This window comes from Myxocyprinus asiaticus, chromosome 21 (assembly GCF_019703515.2).
Source record: "Myxocyprinus asiaticus isolate MX2 ecotype Aquarium Trade chromosome 21, UBuf_Myxa_2, whole genome shotgun sequence".
NCBI classification, from domain to species: domain Eukaryota; kingdom Metazoa; phylum Chordata; class Actinopteri; order Cypriniformes; family Catostomidae; genus Myxocyprinus; species Myxocyprinus asiaticus.
This window is the reverse complement of record NC_059364.1, coordinates 14209634-14223424: the sequence shown is the minus strand read 5'-3', so window position 1 is coordinate 14223424 and position 13791 is coordinate 14209634.

Sequence of the window (13791 nt, the reverse complement as noted above, 5' to 3'; positions counted from 1 at the left end):
AGGAAGTGTAATCGAGCTTGAAGATTTATAGTGACAAAGGAGTTATATTTTGGTCTGCTCTGAACCAAAACCAATTGGATTGCTTCAGAAGACATGGATTAAAACACTGGAGTCCTATGGATTACTGTTATGCTGCCTTTATGTGCTGTTTGGAGCTTCAAATCTATGCCCTTGGGTAAGGCTAAATGAAAGTAAAATCTAAGATGTGCAATTCCAAAAAAACAAAAAAACAAAAAACAAATTCTAAATAAATTGGACTTAAACGTCAAAAGACATGAGAGAGGACATGTCAGAGAAAATGTACCAGTCATTTTGAAACTGGTTGTCTCCCCAACAAATAAACATGTGAGGATGTAACTCTATTTTGGTTGGTCAGTTTTCCTCTCTTCTGCTCCGATGTGATACACGGAGCAAAGGAAATGGAGAATGATGTGTTTTGAGGCTGAAGAAAACTTTCCCTTCAGTGTATTTACTCTGACATTTCTGGCGAGAAGGTGAGGTGAGATAAAACAATTTTTTACAGAAATATTCACATTTAGCTGTAATAATTAAGCTCACTGTCAGCTTTATACATATGAATAAATCTCTAGCACACTAAACATTTTATTCAGTTAGCTTCATTTACATAACTCGGCCTGCGGACACTCAGACATGATAACCGGGCTAATTACAGCACAGATTGTCACAAGTAAAATACCACATGTGTTGAAATGATACACAAGGATTAACTTTTAATAATTCTGAATGTTTCGTGTCAGTGCATACATGATTTGAATAATACTATTGTAGTTAATACCTCAAGGATTAGAAATGTCTTTCCTGGCATCTTTCATTTCAAAAGGGATAGAGCACCCAAAAATTAAATTTCTGTCATCATTTACCCTCATGTTGTTGAAAGCAAAAAGAAAGTAAAATAAGGCTGTCATTCTTGAGTAATATCTCCTTCTGTTCCACAGAAGAAAGAATGTCACACAGGTTTGGAATAATATGCGGGTGAGCAAATGATGACAACATTTTCTTTTTTGGGTAAACTACCCCTTCAAAAGTGAGTTTTTAAATGGTGTGAAAGAGATCAAGATTGTTCTGTGTCTGGAGATTTGTGGACCCTTAGATCAAGGAGACCAATGAAGGTAAGCGCTATGCTAGTTCATATATTCAAATTAATTTAAATAATGCATTTAGATATTCCAGTATGCATGAAAGCTTCATTGACCTTTGCTCCTTAGCATTTAGCTGAATTGAGGGTTTGGGTTGTGCTGACAGATACACCAGAAATTTTCACAAAAGCTTTCCACCGTTATCTACAAAGCTTCAAGAAATAAACTGTAGGTCATTCTTGACACCTTATAGTTGCTGGAGTCCGTCCATCTCAAGAGGTTCAAAAAACAAGCTAGCATGATTAGCCGAAGTAAAAATGTTGCCAGAGGAAAAAAGGGGGAACTGGCATTTTTTATTTTTTTTCTCTTTGTTGTGCTGCTGACCTTTAAAAATATCACACATTAGATCTTTAATTATTTATGAAGGGAAGCAGCCTTGGGTTGAGGGAGCCACAGTCTTGTCACACATGATGAGGTTGTGTTGTTGGCGTATTAAGAAGGACATAATGGATCAGTCTTGAAAGTTGCTCTTAGAGTCCACTAAAAAGGCAACATTAGAGACTACATTATGTGAAAGCATTCAGAAAACATGCAATGCAAACATATAGGCCTATGCTCTGTCTAAGCAAATGGGAGGCGTGAGAAAGAGAAAAACGTATTCAAAAAAATTACATTTATTTTGAAGAATTATTTTTGGTCAGCATCAGAAATACTGTAAATAAACAGCCCTTGCACACCTAGGTGATTATGGGCAGGTGCGTAGGACACAGTCCATACAATGGAAAAAAAACAGAGAAAAATCCTCCACACTGCACACAGTAACATTTTGGTCAAAGACCTACTTCAAGGAATTAATTGGAATGTTCAAGGTTCAGTACAAGTTAAGCTCAACTGACAGCATGTGTGGCATAATGTTGATTACCACAAAAAATTATTTTGACTCATCCTTTGTTTATTTAAAATAAAAGTTGCATAACCACAAAAATCATGGTCCTAATAAGGCACTTACAATGGAAGTGAATGGCCAATTCATTAACAATAAAATACACAATGTTTCAAAAGCATAACTACAAGATGCAAGCATTATACATAATAACATTATTTTAGTGTGATAAAATCAATTAACCTTGTATGTACAGTTATATCCAATATTGTTATGGCAACGTAACCCTGGTAAATCCTGTGATCTGGTAAAACGCTGAAACGCTGTTGAATTCCCCAATTTTTTATCACGTTAACACGTAGGCTATAATGTTTACATCTTGTGACTATATTATTGAAATAGTGTTTATTTTAACATTTATGGACTGGCCCTGTTCACTTCCATTGTAAGTGCCTTACTGTAACTGCGACTTTCGTGTGGAAAGTATTTTTTGTGGTAATCAACATTAGGCCACAAAGTATTGCATTGATTGAGTTTATGCTTTAAGGTTTTTGACAGAAACATTTTTAGATGAAAAGTCACAATTTTTACAGATGCTTTATTGCAGCCTTGAAATCAATCCAGAAACAACTTGCCAAAGCTCAACAGCAACTGAAAATATCCACAGCACATTAGTTATGCAGCTAATAATGCATTCACTTTTAGCATCAGACTAAAACAGCTTGACTATCAACTCGCAAACAAACACGAGAACGAGCAACAGAGGATTTGATGTCCTCCCTCGAGTGTTAACTATGGCGTGTTTGATATGCAAATTTTCTCTGGTAGTAAAGATCTCTACATTTCGCAAGGTAGAAGTCACTAGAGAGGAGGTGAACAACTCAATCACAGCTCTGCCTCCAAACACTGGGGGAAATGAAAGGCGTCATTCAGATTCAGCAAGGGCATCAATGAAAATAGTTTAACAACTTAGTGTGAGCTCTGACTCTGCCTGATGTTGCTTCTCTCAAAAGGATGACTTTGTTTTGCAGATCTGGGAGGCATGGACTTTTCTCAAACACTAGAACCAAAATTCATACTTGATTTAGCCTGTAGTGAATGAAAACTATGTTTGGACATGTGTTTTTCCTGCTAAAAATCAGGTTAGACCAGCATTAATTTTTACGCTGTTCCAAACTGGTGCTCGAGGTCAAACAGTCCACCTGACCCAAATATTCATTGCACAAACAAACTCTTACATTAATAAGCTTCGACAGTATTCATGAACACATATATGGAGAAGATCAATAGATATGTATAAGTGTGTTAACACCGCACAGAGACTTAACTAAGCCTACAGTGACAAGTGGGTCAAAAAAATAAATAAAAAAGGATATGGTGGCTGGTGAGCCTTTCGAGACGGAGACTTGACACCAACCTATAATTCTATAATGGAAGATTAAGGACAGACGAGGTCTTATAACGGCTGGTTTGATGGATTCTTTTTTTGTTCATGCCAAAAGGAGCAGGTTTATACTGTATTTTTTTTTTTTTTTTTATATATTGAAGTTCAAGTATTAGGCTTAAAAAGAAATTACTCTGAAAACCTGGAACAGTTTATATTTACACCAATCAGCCACAACATTAAAACCACCTGCCTAATATTGTGTAGGTCCCCCTCGTGCCGCCAAAATAGCACCAACCCGCATCTCAGAATAGCATTCTAAGATGATATTCTTCTCACCACAATTGTACAGAGTGGTTATCTGAGTTACCGTAGATTTTGTCAGTTCGAAAAAGTCTGGCCATTCTCTGTTGACCTCTCCCATCAACATAGCATTTCCGTCCACAGAACTGCCCCTCAATGGATGTTTTTTGTTTTTGGCACCAATCAGAGTAAATTCTAGAGACTGTTGTGCGTGAAAATTCCAGGAGATCAGCAGTTACAGAAATACTGAAACCAGCCCATCTGGCACCAACAATCATCTATGCGATTATCTAATCAGCAAGTCGTGTGGTAGCAGTGCAGTGCATAAAATCATGTGGGTCAGGAGCTTCAGTTAATGTTCACATCAACCATCAGAATGGGGCAAAAATTTGATCTCAGTGATTTAGAGCATGGCATGATTGTTGGTGCCAGATGGGCTGGTTTGAGTCTCTAGAATTTACTCCGAATGGTGCCAAAAACAAAAAACATCCAGTGAGCGGGAGTTCTGCGGATAGAAACGCCTTGTTGATGAGACAGGTCAACAGAGAATGGCCAGACTGGTTTGAACTGACAAAGTCTATGGTAACTCAGATAACCACTCTTTTCCATTGTGGTGAGAAGAATATAATCTCAGAATGCTATTCTGAGATGCGGTTTGGTGCAGTTTTGGTGGCATGATGGGGACCTACACAATATTAGGCAGGTGGTTTTAATGTTGTGGCTGATCGGTGCATATTATACAATAATACCAGTCCTCTAATGTGATTGGACAAATGATGTTCCAAAAGTGCTTATATTTAGTAAAACAAGTCAGGCATGCTGGACATTTACTTTGTTTTTTAATGGTTATTATAGGCAACAAAATACATTGTAATTTTTTTATATGATCAAGGCCTATTCTTGGTCTAAATTACTTAACCATACCAAGCAAAAATGCTGAAACTAAAAGTCCAATTAAAAAAAAAATAATAATATTTCACTTGAAACATGACAGTAGCATTTCTCTCTCATTTTTCTCGTTGTTTCTTCAGTCTTTTCTTCCTGCTCCAAATGTCAGCTGTACTTTTTTGAAGATTACAAAAATAACTAAATGTTTTTAGCATCTCTTAATTGACCCAGTTTTGGATACAACCAGCTAATGTCTTTATTTGTGTGTGTGTGTTTCAAGTTTTGTCTACAATGTAAGGATCACGGAAAATAACCTGAAATCCCCCGCATTGTGGTGTCCAGTCAGCTGTCCCTACCAGGAAAATGGCCTTATAAACAAACTAAATAGCATCTTAATGAAAATCTCAAAATGCAAAAAGGTTTGTGTGTGTTAGGTTTAAGGTAAGGGTAAGGGAACAGAAAAAATCACTGTGTCAGTATAAAGCCAATAGAAGTAAATGGAAGGTCCCCACCAATGGTAGAAATATCAACATGTGTGTGTATGTGAGACAGAGAAAAGAGAGAGAAAGAAAGAAAGAAAGAAAGAAAGAATGAAAGAAAGAAAGAGAAAGAAGGAGAGCAGAGGAGACTTTTGCAGAGTAAATGTTACAAGTAATGGGGGTGCCTAAAATGCAAAACCTGGACACCTTATTATGAAGCTGCTCAATGCTCTGCGAGACAGGGGTCAACCCAGTGAAGTGACCTTGTCTCCAAACTGTCCCAAGGTTGACATGTGCTTTGCATAAAACAAGACATTTTAGAAAATGATTAAAACTCATGCAAAGTATTCTCACACAGTGTTGTCCAAAATTCTGAGACCACTAGTGAAAATGCTTCTATTTTGCATTTTCTATTTTTTTCTTTCGTAGAAATCTATCTATCTATCTATCTATCTATCTATCTATCTATCTATCTATCCATCCATCCATCCGTCCATGCATCCATCCATATGGTGGTAGAAATATTGTACAGGGTGTGACCGTGTTCACACAATGCTTAATCATTTACATAAAAACAAATAAGATTGAAAGGTGTTTTCCTGAGTGAAATTGATTTGCATCTCTCTGAAGTTCTCTATGTTCCAAACTCAATTTTAACTCTATTCTTTTTACAAATAACAGAAGCCTAATTTTAGTGAGCAAATGTTACTGTGGCAATTATATCATCTCATCTTCAAAGGCACATAATTCTCAAAGGTGAAATTAACTGGTCAATGTAACGAGAAGGATAAAAGATGTTTTTGGCACCCCTTATTATACCTGCCACTTTGAAAAAAAAAAAAAATTAACCACAAAAGAAATACCTGCAGAACATACACTCACTGAGCACTTTATTAGGAACACTATGGTCCTAACAAAGTGCCCGACATGGTCTTCTGCTGTTGTACCCCATCCGCCTAAAGATTTGATGTGTTGTGCATTGTGAGTTGCTATTCTGCTCACTACAATTGTACAGAGTGGTTATCTGAGTTACCGTAGCCTTTCTGTCAGCTCGAACCTCTCTGGCCATTCCCTGTTGACCTCTCTCATCAACAAGGCGTTTCCGTCCGCAGAACTGCCGCTCATTGGATGTTTTTTGTTTTTGGCACCATTCTGAGTAAACTCTAGAGTACAGACTGTTGTGCGTGAAAATTCCAGGAGATCAGCAGTTACAGAAATACTCAAACCAGCCCGTCAGGTACCAACAACCATGCCACTGTCGAAATCACTGAAATCAAATTTTTTCTCCATTCTGATGGTTGATGTAAACATTAACTGAAGTTCCTGACCTGTATCTGCATGATTTTATGCATTGCACTGCTGCCACACGATTGGCTGATTAGATAATCGCATGAATAAGTACAGTAGGTGTACAGGTGTTCCATATAAAGAGCTCAGTGAGTGTATGGAAGCATCTCCCCAACAGATCAATGAAAACGTTCACACCATTCTGTTGCATAAACATGATATCAGTGTTTAAAATTTGTAATCCTTCTATTTATTTATCATTTGTGCACAATGCTGCATTGGTGAACTCCATTCTTTGCTATTCCCAAATGACCATGGAGATGTCAAAGAGTCAGAGAGACAGATAGAGCCAATGTAAAACTTCAGTCATGTCCATCTAGATGTTGCAGTAGGAAAAGACTTTGCCCTAGGCTGAGGAAGCATCAATTGCTGAGGTTCAGGGAGTTCATCAGCTAAAGTAATCATTTTACTGTAAAATGCTGGCATTGTCTTTATGGATACAGAATGGATACTAAAAGAGGTTGGATCTGACAAACTTTAAATTATCATTTAGTAATATTTTCATCACTGTTTTAAGAGATTTTAGAGGAAATATTGTGAAAAGCTTATTGTAGGGTAACGGGTCAACACTATTTAGTGGACAGACTAATAAAACTCAAACTTTTTTATGGCTGAAGGGGCTTTTCTGGATCTCTGGAGTACCACTATTGGTTTCACATCAAATAAGGTTATCTGTTGCAATATAACTCTGCTTTAGCTGAGAAGGTAACACTTTATTTTGATGGTCCCCCTACAGATGTTCAACTGTCTATAAGTGACTTATCAACTGACTTGCTATAGCTAGTAAACAGTGTTTCAACAAACATTCAGTAGAATTTCAGTAGCCTGTATATATATCTTTATTAACTATCTACTTTATTAATCAATCACTTACAGTTAAAAATGTCATTGTCAATTTTATTTATAGAGCACAATTTAAAAACAACCACTGTTGGCCAATTGACATAACATTGTAAAAAGTAACATACAACATAATACAAACAATACATCACATAAAGTATAACATGCAACAAGAAATCATCATTGATTAAAAGCCATAGAAAACAGATAACTTTTAAGCTTTGATTTTAAAAAACATGTACAGTTTTTGCAGTTCTGATACAAACAGGCATACTATTCCAAAGCTTAGGTGCAGCTACAGCAAACGCACGGTCTCCTCTTGATTTCAGTCTAGTCCTAGGTACTGATAGTAACATCTGGTTTGTAGATCTTAGAGACCTCCAGGGGTGTTGCCCAGATAAGAGTTCAGAAAGATAAAATGGTGCTAAGCCATTTAAAGATTTATATACCAGGACTTTAAAATCCATTCTATGGCAGACTGGCAGCCAGTGTAGTGAGACTAAAACTGAGGTGATGTGTTCACGTTTTCTTACACCAGTCAGAAGCCTAACAGTTGCATTTTGTACTGTTTGCAACCGAGAAAGAGATGATTGACTGATTCCTGTATATAGTGAATTACAGTAGTCAAGCCTTGATGTACTAAGTGCATGAATTGCCATTTCAAAATTCTTAAAAGAAAGAAACAACTTCAATTTTGCCAATGATCTTAGATGAAAGAAACTAGATTTGACATAGCTGACTTGTTTGTCAAACTTGAGCTCACTGTCACCCAAATTTTTCACACAAGATTTAACATACGGGGCTAGAGAGCTGAAATTTAACTTAGATGTTTTTAGGGCCCAAACAATATAATCTCAGTCTTGCTTTCGTTTAAATATAAGAAGTTGGCAAGACAGGCAAAGAGAGGGTCTAAACAGTTTTTGGAATGTTTTTGGTAAATTTGGGTATCATCGGCATAACAGTGATAGGAGATATCATGTTTCTTAAAAATTGAACCTAATGGAAGCATATAAAAGGAGAATAAAACTGGGACAAGAATAGCCCCCTGAGGAACACCACACAAGATAAGAGGAGCTGAGCCTGAGGAAAATTCTCCAATATTGACCGAAAACTTCTAATTTTAAAATAAGATTTAAAGGTGCAATATGTAATATATTTACTGTACTAAAGCATAAAATTATCATAATATGTTATTAGAAATTTAGGAAACATACTAAGTTGAAATACTGGCTTCTCCAAAAACAATGCCACAGCCAATATATTCTACTTTGAAATGTCCGTTCTGGGCCGGAATTTCTGTTTGTGTTTTAGCCTGTGTGATCCCGTTCACTGCCCATTTCCAAATAGTATTTCGACACCCCGGGTTGCCAGATTTAAAAGAAAAAAAAAAAAAAAATAGCGGGCAAACACAGCGTGCTGCAGCCATGGAAGTCAGCAATACATCTAGCTAACATTGACAGAGTTATAAAAAAGCCACATGAACTGGTTTATAATTTGCAAACAATAAAAACATTGCAAAAGTTTACATTAGCTGATCAGATTACAGTGTAAGTCTCTTGCCATTGCCATTTTGCTCTTTCCTGTTCTCAACCTGGCAACCTGCGTGAGCTTGACGTCTGGGCAGGAGGGGGTGGGGGAGACAACTCTCTCCAATATTTTGAATTTGGACTGCAGTACCCATTTTAAACGCTTGATGTCAATGTTACATATTGCTCCTTTAAACCAATTTAAAGCATTTCCTTGTATGCCAACGCATTTCTCTAAATGAGAAATGAGAATAGTATGGTCAACTGTATCGAAGGCAGCACTCAAATCTAAAAGCACAAGTACTGTGGTGCAACCAGTGTCGATAGTTAGCAGAAAATCATTTAAGACTTTTACAAGAGCTGTCTCCGTAGAGTGGTATTTTCTAAAACCTGACTGAAAACTTTGAATATCTTGTTTTCTTCCAAAAAACTAAATTTTCACTAATTTTTTTTTATATAAAGGGAGCTTAGAAACAGGTCTAAAATTTGATAAGACAGTAAGATCTAGGTTTGGCTTTTTAATGAGGGGCTGAACTGAAGCATGTTTCAGAAAATCAGGTACAGTTCCCAATCCAAGACACTTATTGATAATTTAACAGGCTAGGCCCAACCACTTCAGACGCCTGTTTAAAAAGACGTGGAGGGATCGTATCAAGAGAGGAGCTAGTAGGCTTCAGCTTACTTATAGTTTCTTGTAAAGCTGGATATGAAATGGTTTCAAATTTGTTAAAAATCGCAGTGCTAATAGAGGTGACAGAAGAATCATAAGTAGTCGGGATGATGTTCAGTCTAATGTCCCATATCTTATCAACAAAGCAATTAAGAAAACTTTCACACATATCTGACGATTCAGCTGCAACAACACTGACAGAGAGGTTCACAACAGCATTTATAGTATTAAAAAGAGTTCTCGGATTGTGGCAGTTCTTTTCAGTGAGGTCAGAGAAAAATTTAGACTTGCTGATCTCACTGCTCTCTGATATTTAGATAGTGTGTCCCTTAGCATCTCATAGGATACCTGGAGTTTGTCTTTCTTCCATTTTCTTACAGCTCTCCTGCAGGCCTGTCTAAGCCCCCTGGTGGTGTTGTTTAACCATAATATTTTGCCTTTAGAGGAGCAGTTTCATCTAAGATGTTTGTGCAGGCAGAGTTTATCCACCTGAGGTGTTCCTTGGCACTCAGGTCATGAGAAGAAAGATCAGCAGACAGAGAGACCTCCTTAAATGCTGTGGAAAAATAATCACTCGTGGAAGATGTAAGTATGCGAGACCACCGCATAACTTTAGTAGGGTTGTTTTGTTTCAGTATGGCATATAAATGGAATAGTAAACAATATAGGCTTATGGTCAAAGATGGCGTAATCACATAATTCGATGTCATCAATAGGTAGGCCATATGATAGAACAAGATCGAGTGTATGACCCTGTGAGTATAAAAGTCTTATTTACCACAGATCTGGCATTAATCAAAGCAATCCTCAACTTCCACGGATCCTCAGTCGGCTGTGATGACTGGCACAGCGAGCAGAGATGTCGTTTATCCACGCTGCCACGCTGACAGCGAGTTGAACAATATAAAGGGTGTTGAGGTGTCGAATCTGGAAACACAGGAATATTCCACACGTACGATGGTTCCAGGGAATGCCACCAGATGAAGCAGGTTCCATCCATTTATTGTGCCAGAGAGCCCGTGTTTCAACTCCCTTTTGGTCACCAGAAAAACTTTGAGCTTGACGGCTATACCTCCCCGACTTACGGTACACCACATTGACTTAAAACAGAAAATAAACCTATTAAAACAAACAGACTCAGGAACAAGCCAGGTAGCTGACGGCATGCCACACAGAATGGCGCCATATTGCCACACATTAAAAAGAGCTGCCTGACTCACGGTTCACCACCATTCTTTTAAATCCAACATTTTGAATGTGATGTAACCTCAGCTCCCAAGGGATAAAAGTGCAAAGTGTTCGGTTGATCCGTATTTCAGAATCTTGCCGGTAATAGTAAGTCATCCGGGTATTTCTCACTCACTGTTTTATGAATACTGAGGATTCTGACTTACTCCATTGGCATACTGTTTTTGGCATACTATATGGTAGGGAAGTATGGATATTCGGATGCAGTGTGAGTTTAGTTGCCTAGTTTACAGCAAAGGCAAAATGGTATATCTCCTGGACCACTTCTTAATGTGTTGATCCTGCAACTTTTCTTGATTTAGTACACATCAGCACTCTGAGCAAAAAATATAGCTACACAGAGTAATATAGAAATATAGTGTCATACATCAATATATAGAGTACATAAGGTGGTCATTTTACAAGTTTTTATATATACACACTGGCGGCCAAAAGTTTGGAATAATGTACAGATTTTGTTCTTATGGAAAGAAATTGGTACTTTTATTCACCAAAGTGGCATTCAACTGATCACAATGTATAATCAGGACATTAATAATGTGAAAAATTACTATTACAAAAAAAAAAAAAAAAAAGAATGTTCAGAACTTCTTAAACTACTTCAGAGAGTTCTCATCAAAAAATCCTCCACGTGCAGCAATGAGAGCTTTGCAGATCCTTGGCATTCTAGCTGTCAGTTTGTCCAGATACTCAGGTGGCATTTCACCCCATGCTTCCTGTAGCATTTGCCATAGATGTGGCTGTCTTGTCGGGCACTTCTCACGCACCTTACAGTCTAGCTGATCCCACAAATGATCAATGGGGTTAAGATCCATAACATTCTTTTCCAATTATTTGTTGTCCAATGTCTTCCACATCTCTTTCTGTCCTTGTTAGAGCCCAGTTATCCTTTGTCTTTGAAGACTGTAGTCAAATCAAATCAAATCACTTTATTGTCAAACAGCCATATACACAAGTGCAATGGTGTGTGAAATTCTTGGGTGCAGTTCCGATCAACATAGCAGTCATGACAGTGATGAGACATATACCAATTTACAATAACATCAAATTAACACAACACAATTTAAACATCTGTTATACACATAATTACACTCAACAGTATACAAATAATAACATACACTGTACAGTATACAATACGCACTATATAGATACACATTATTCAATAAAAATAAAGATAAAAATATATAAAAAAGTATATATATATAGAATGTACAGTATTGTACTGTATGGACATTCAGGCTGTCTGTTGATAGTCAGTTGTTAAGAGAGAACATAATATAATAATAATAATATAATTTATGACAGTCCGGTGTGAGATATAAGAGTAAGGGTAATAAAGTGCAGTGCTGATGTATTTTGATCGTGGGAGATCAAGAGCTCAGAAGTCTGATTGCTTGGGGGAAGAAGCTATCATGGAGTAGGCTGGTGCGGGTCCTGATGCTGCGTTACCGCCTACCTGATGGTAGCAGTGAGAACAGACCATGGCTCGGGTGGCTGGAGTCTCTGATGATCCTCCGAGCTTTTCTCACATACCGCCTTGTATATATTTCCTGGAGGGAGGGAAGCTCACCTCCGATGATGTGTCTGGCAGTTCGCACCACCCTTTGTAGTGCTTTGCGGTTGTGGGCGGTGCTATTGCCGTACCAGGCAGAGATACAGCCAGTCAGGATGCTCCCCACAGTGCAGGTGTAGAACCGTGTGAGGATGTGGTGGTTCATTCCAAACTTCCTCAGCTGTCTCAGGAAGAAGAGGCGCTGATGAGCCTTCTTCACAACGACTTCAGTGTGGATGGACCATGTTAGTTCCTCAGTGATGTGGACACCCAGGAACTTGAAGCCGCTGACTCTCTCCACTGGTGCTCCATTGATGGTGATGGGACTGTGTTCTCTGTCTTTTCTTCTGAAGTCCACCACAAGCTCCTTTGTCTTACTGACGTTGAGGGAGAGGTTGTGCTCCTGACACCAGTGTGTCAGAGTGTGTACCTCCTCTCTGTAGGCTGTTTCATCATTGTCAGTGATCAGACCTACCACCGTCATGTCATCAGCAAACTTAATGATGGCATTGGAACTATGTGTTGCCACACAGTCATGTGTGTACAAGGAATACAGTAGTGGGCTCAGAACACAGCCCTGCGGGGCTCCAGTGTTGAGGGTCAGTGATGAGGAGATGTTGCTGCCTATTCTAACCACCTGGCGTCTGCTTGACAGGAAGTCCAGGATCCAGCTGCACAGCGAGCTGTTTAAGCCCAGAGCCCGGAGTTTCTCATCTAGCTTGGAGGGCACTATGGTGTTGAATGCTGAGCTGTAGTCTACAAACAGCATTCTCACATAAGTGTTCTTTTTTTCCAGGTGGGAGAGAGTAGTGTGTATTGTAGATGCAATGGCATCATCAGTGGAGCGGTTGTTGCGGTAAGCAAACTGCAGCGGGTCAAGAGAGAGTGGCAATACAGAGCAGATGTAATCTCTGATTAGTCTCTCAAAACATTTGCTGATGATGGGGGTCAGAGCAACAGGACGCCAGTCATTTAAACAAGTTATTTTTGATTGCTTTGGAACAGGCACAATGGTGGATGTTTTAAAGCATGTGGGGACTACAGACAAAGAGAGGGAAAGGTTGAAAATGTCCGTAAAAACACCAGCCAGCTGGTTCGCGCACGCTCTGATGACGCGGCACGGAATGCCGTCTGGGCCAGCGGCTTTGCAGACATTCACCCGTCGGAAGGATCGTGTTACATCCGCTACAGAGACGGAGAGTGAACTAACCTCTGTAGCTTCAGCCGTGAGAGCTCTCTCCGCGAGGGCGGTGTTATTTCCCTCGAAACGAGCATAAAAAGTATTTAGCTCATCCAGTAGAGAGGCAGCGGTGTTCATGGCGGAGTTTTTATTCCCTTTAAAGTCCGTGATGATGTTAATTCCCTGCCACATGCTTCTAGAGTTGGTGGTGTTAAACTGTCCTTCAACCTTACTCCTGTACTGGCGTTTTGCGGTTCTGATAGTTTTTCGGAGGGCATAACTGGCTTGTTTATGCTCCTTCACGTTCCCGGAATTAAAAGCGGAGGTCCGCACATTAAGTGCCGCGTGAACATCGCTATTGATCCAAGGTTTCTGATTCGCATAGATTCGTACA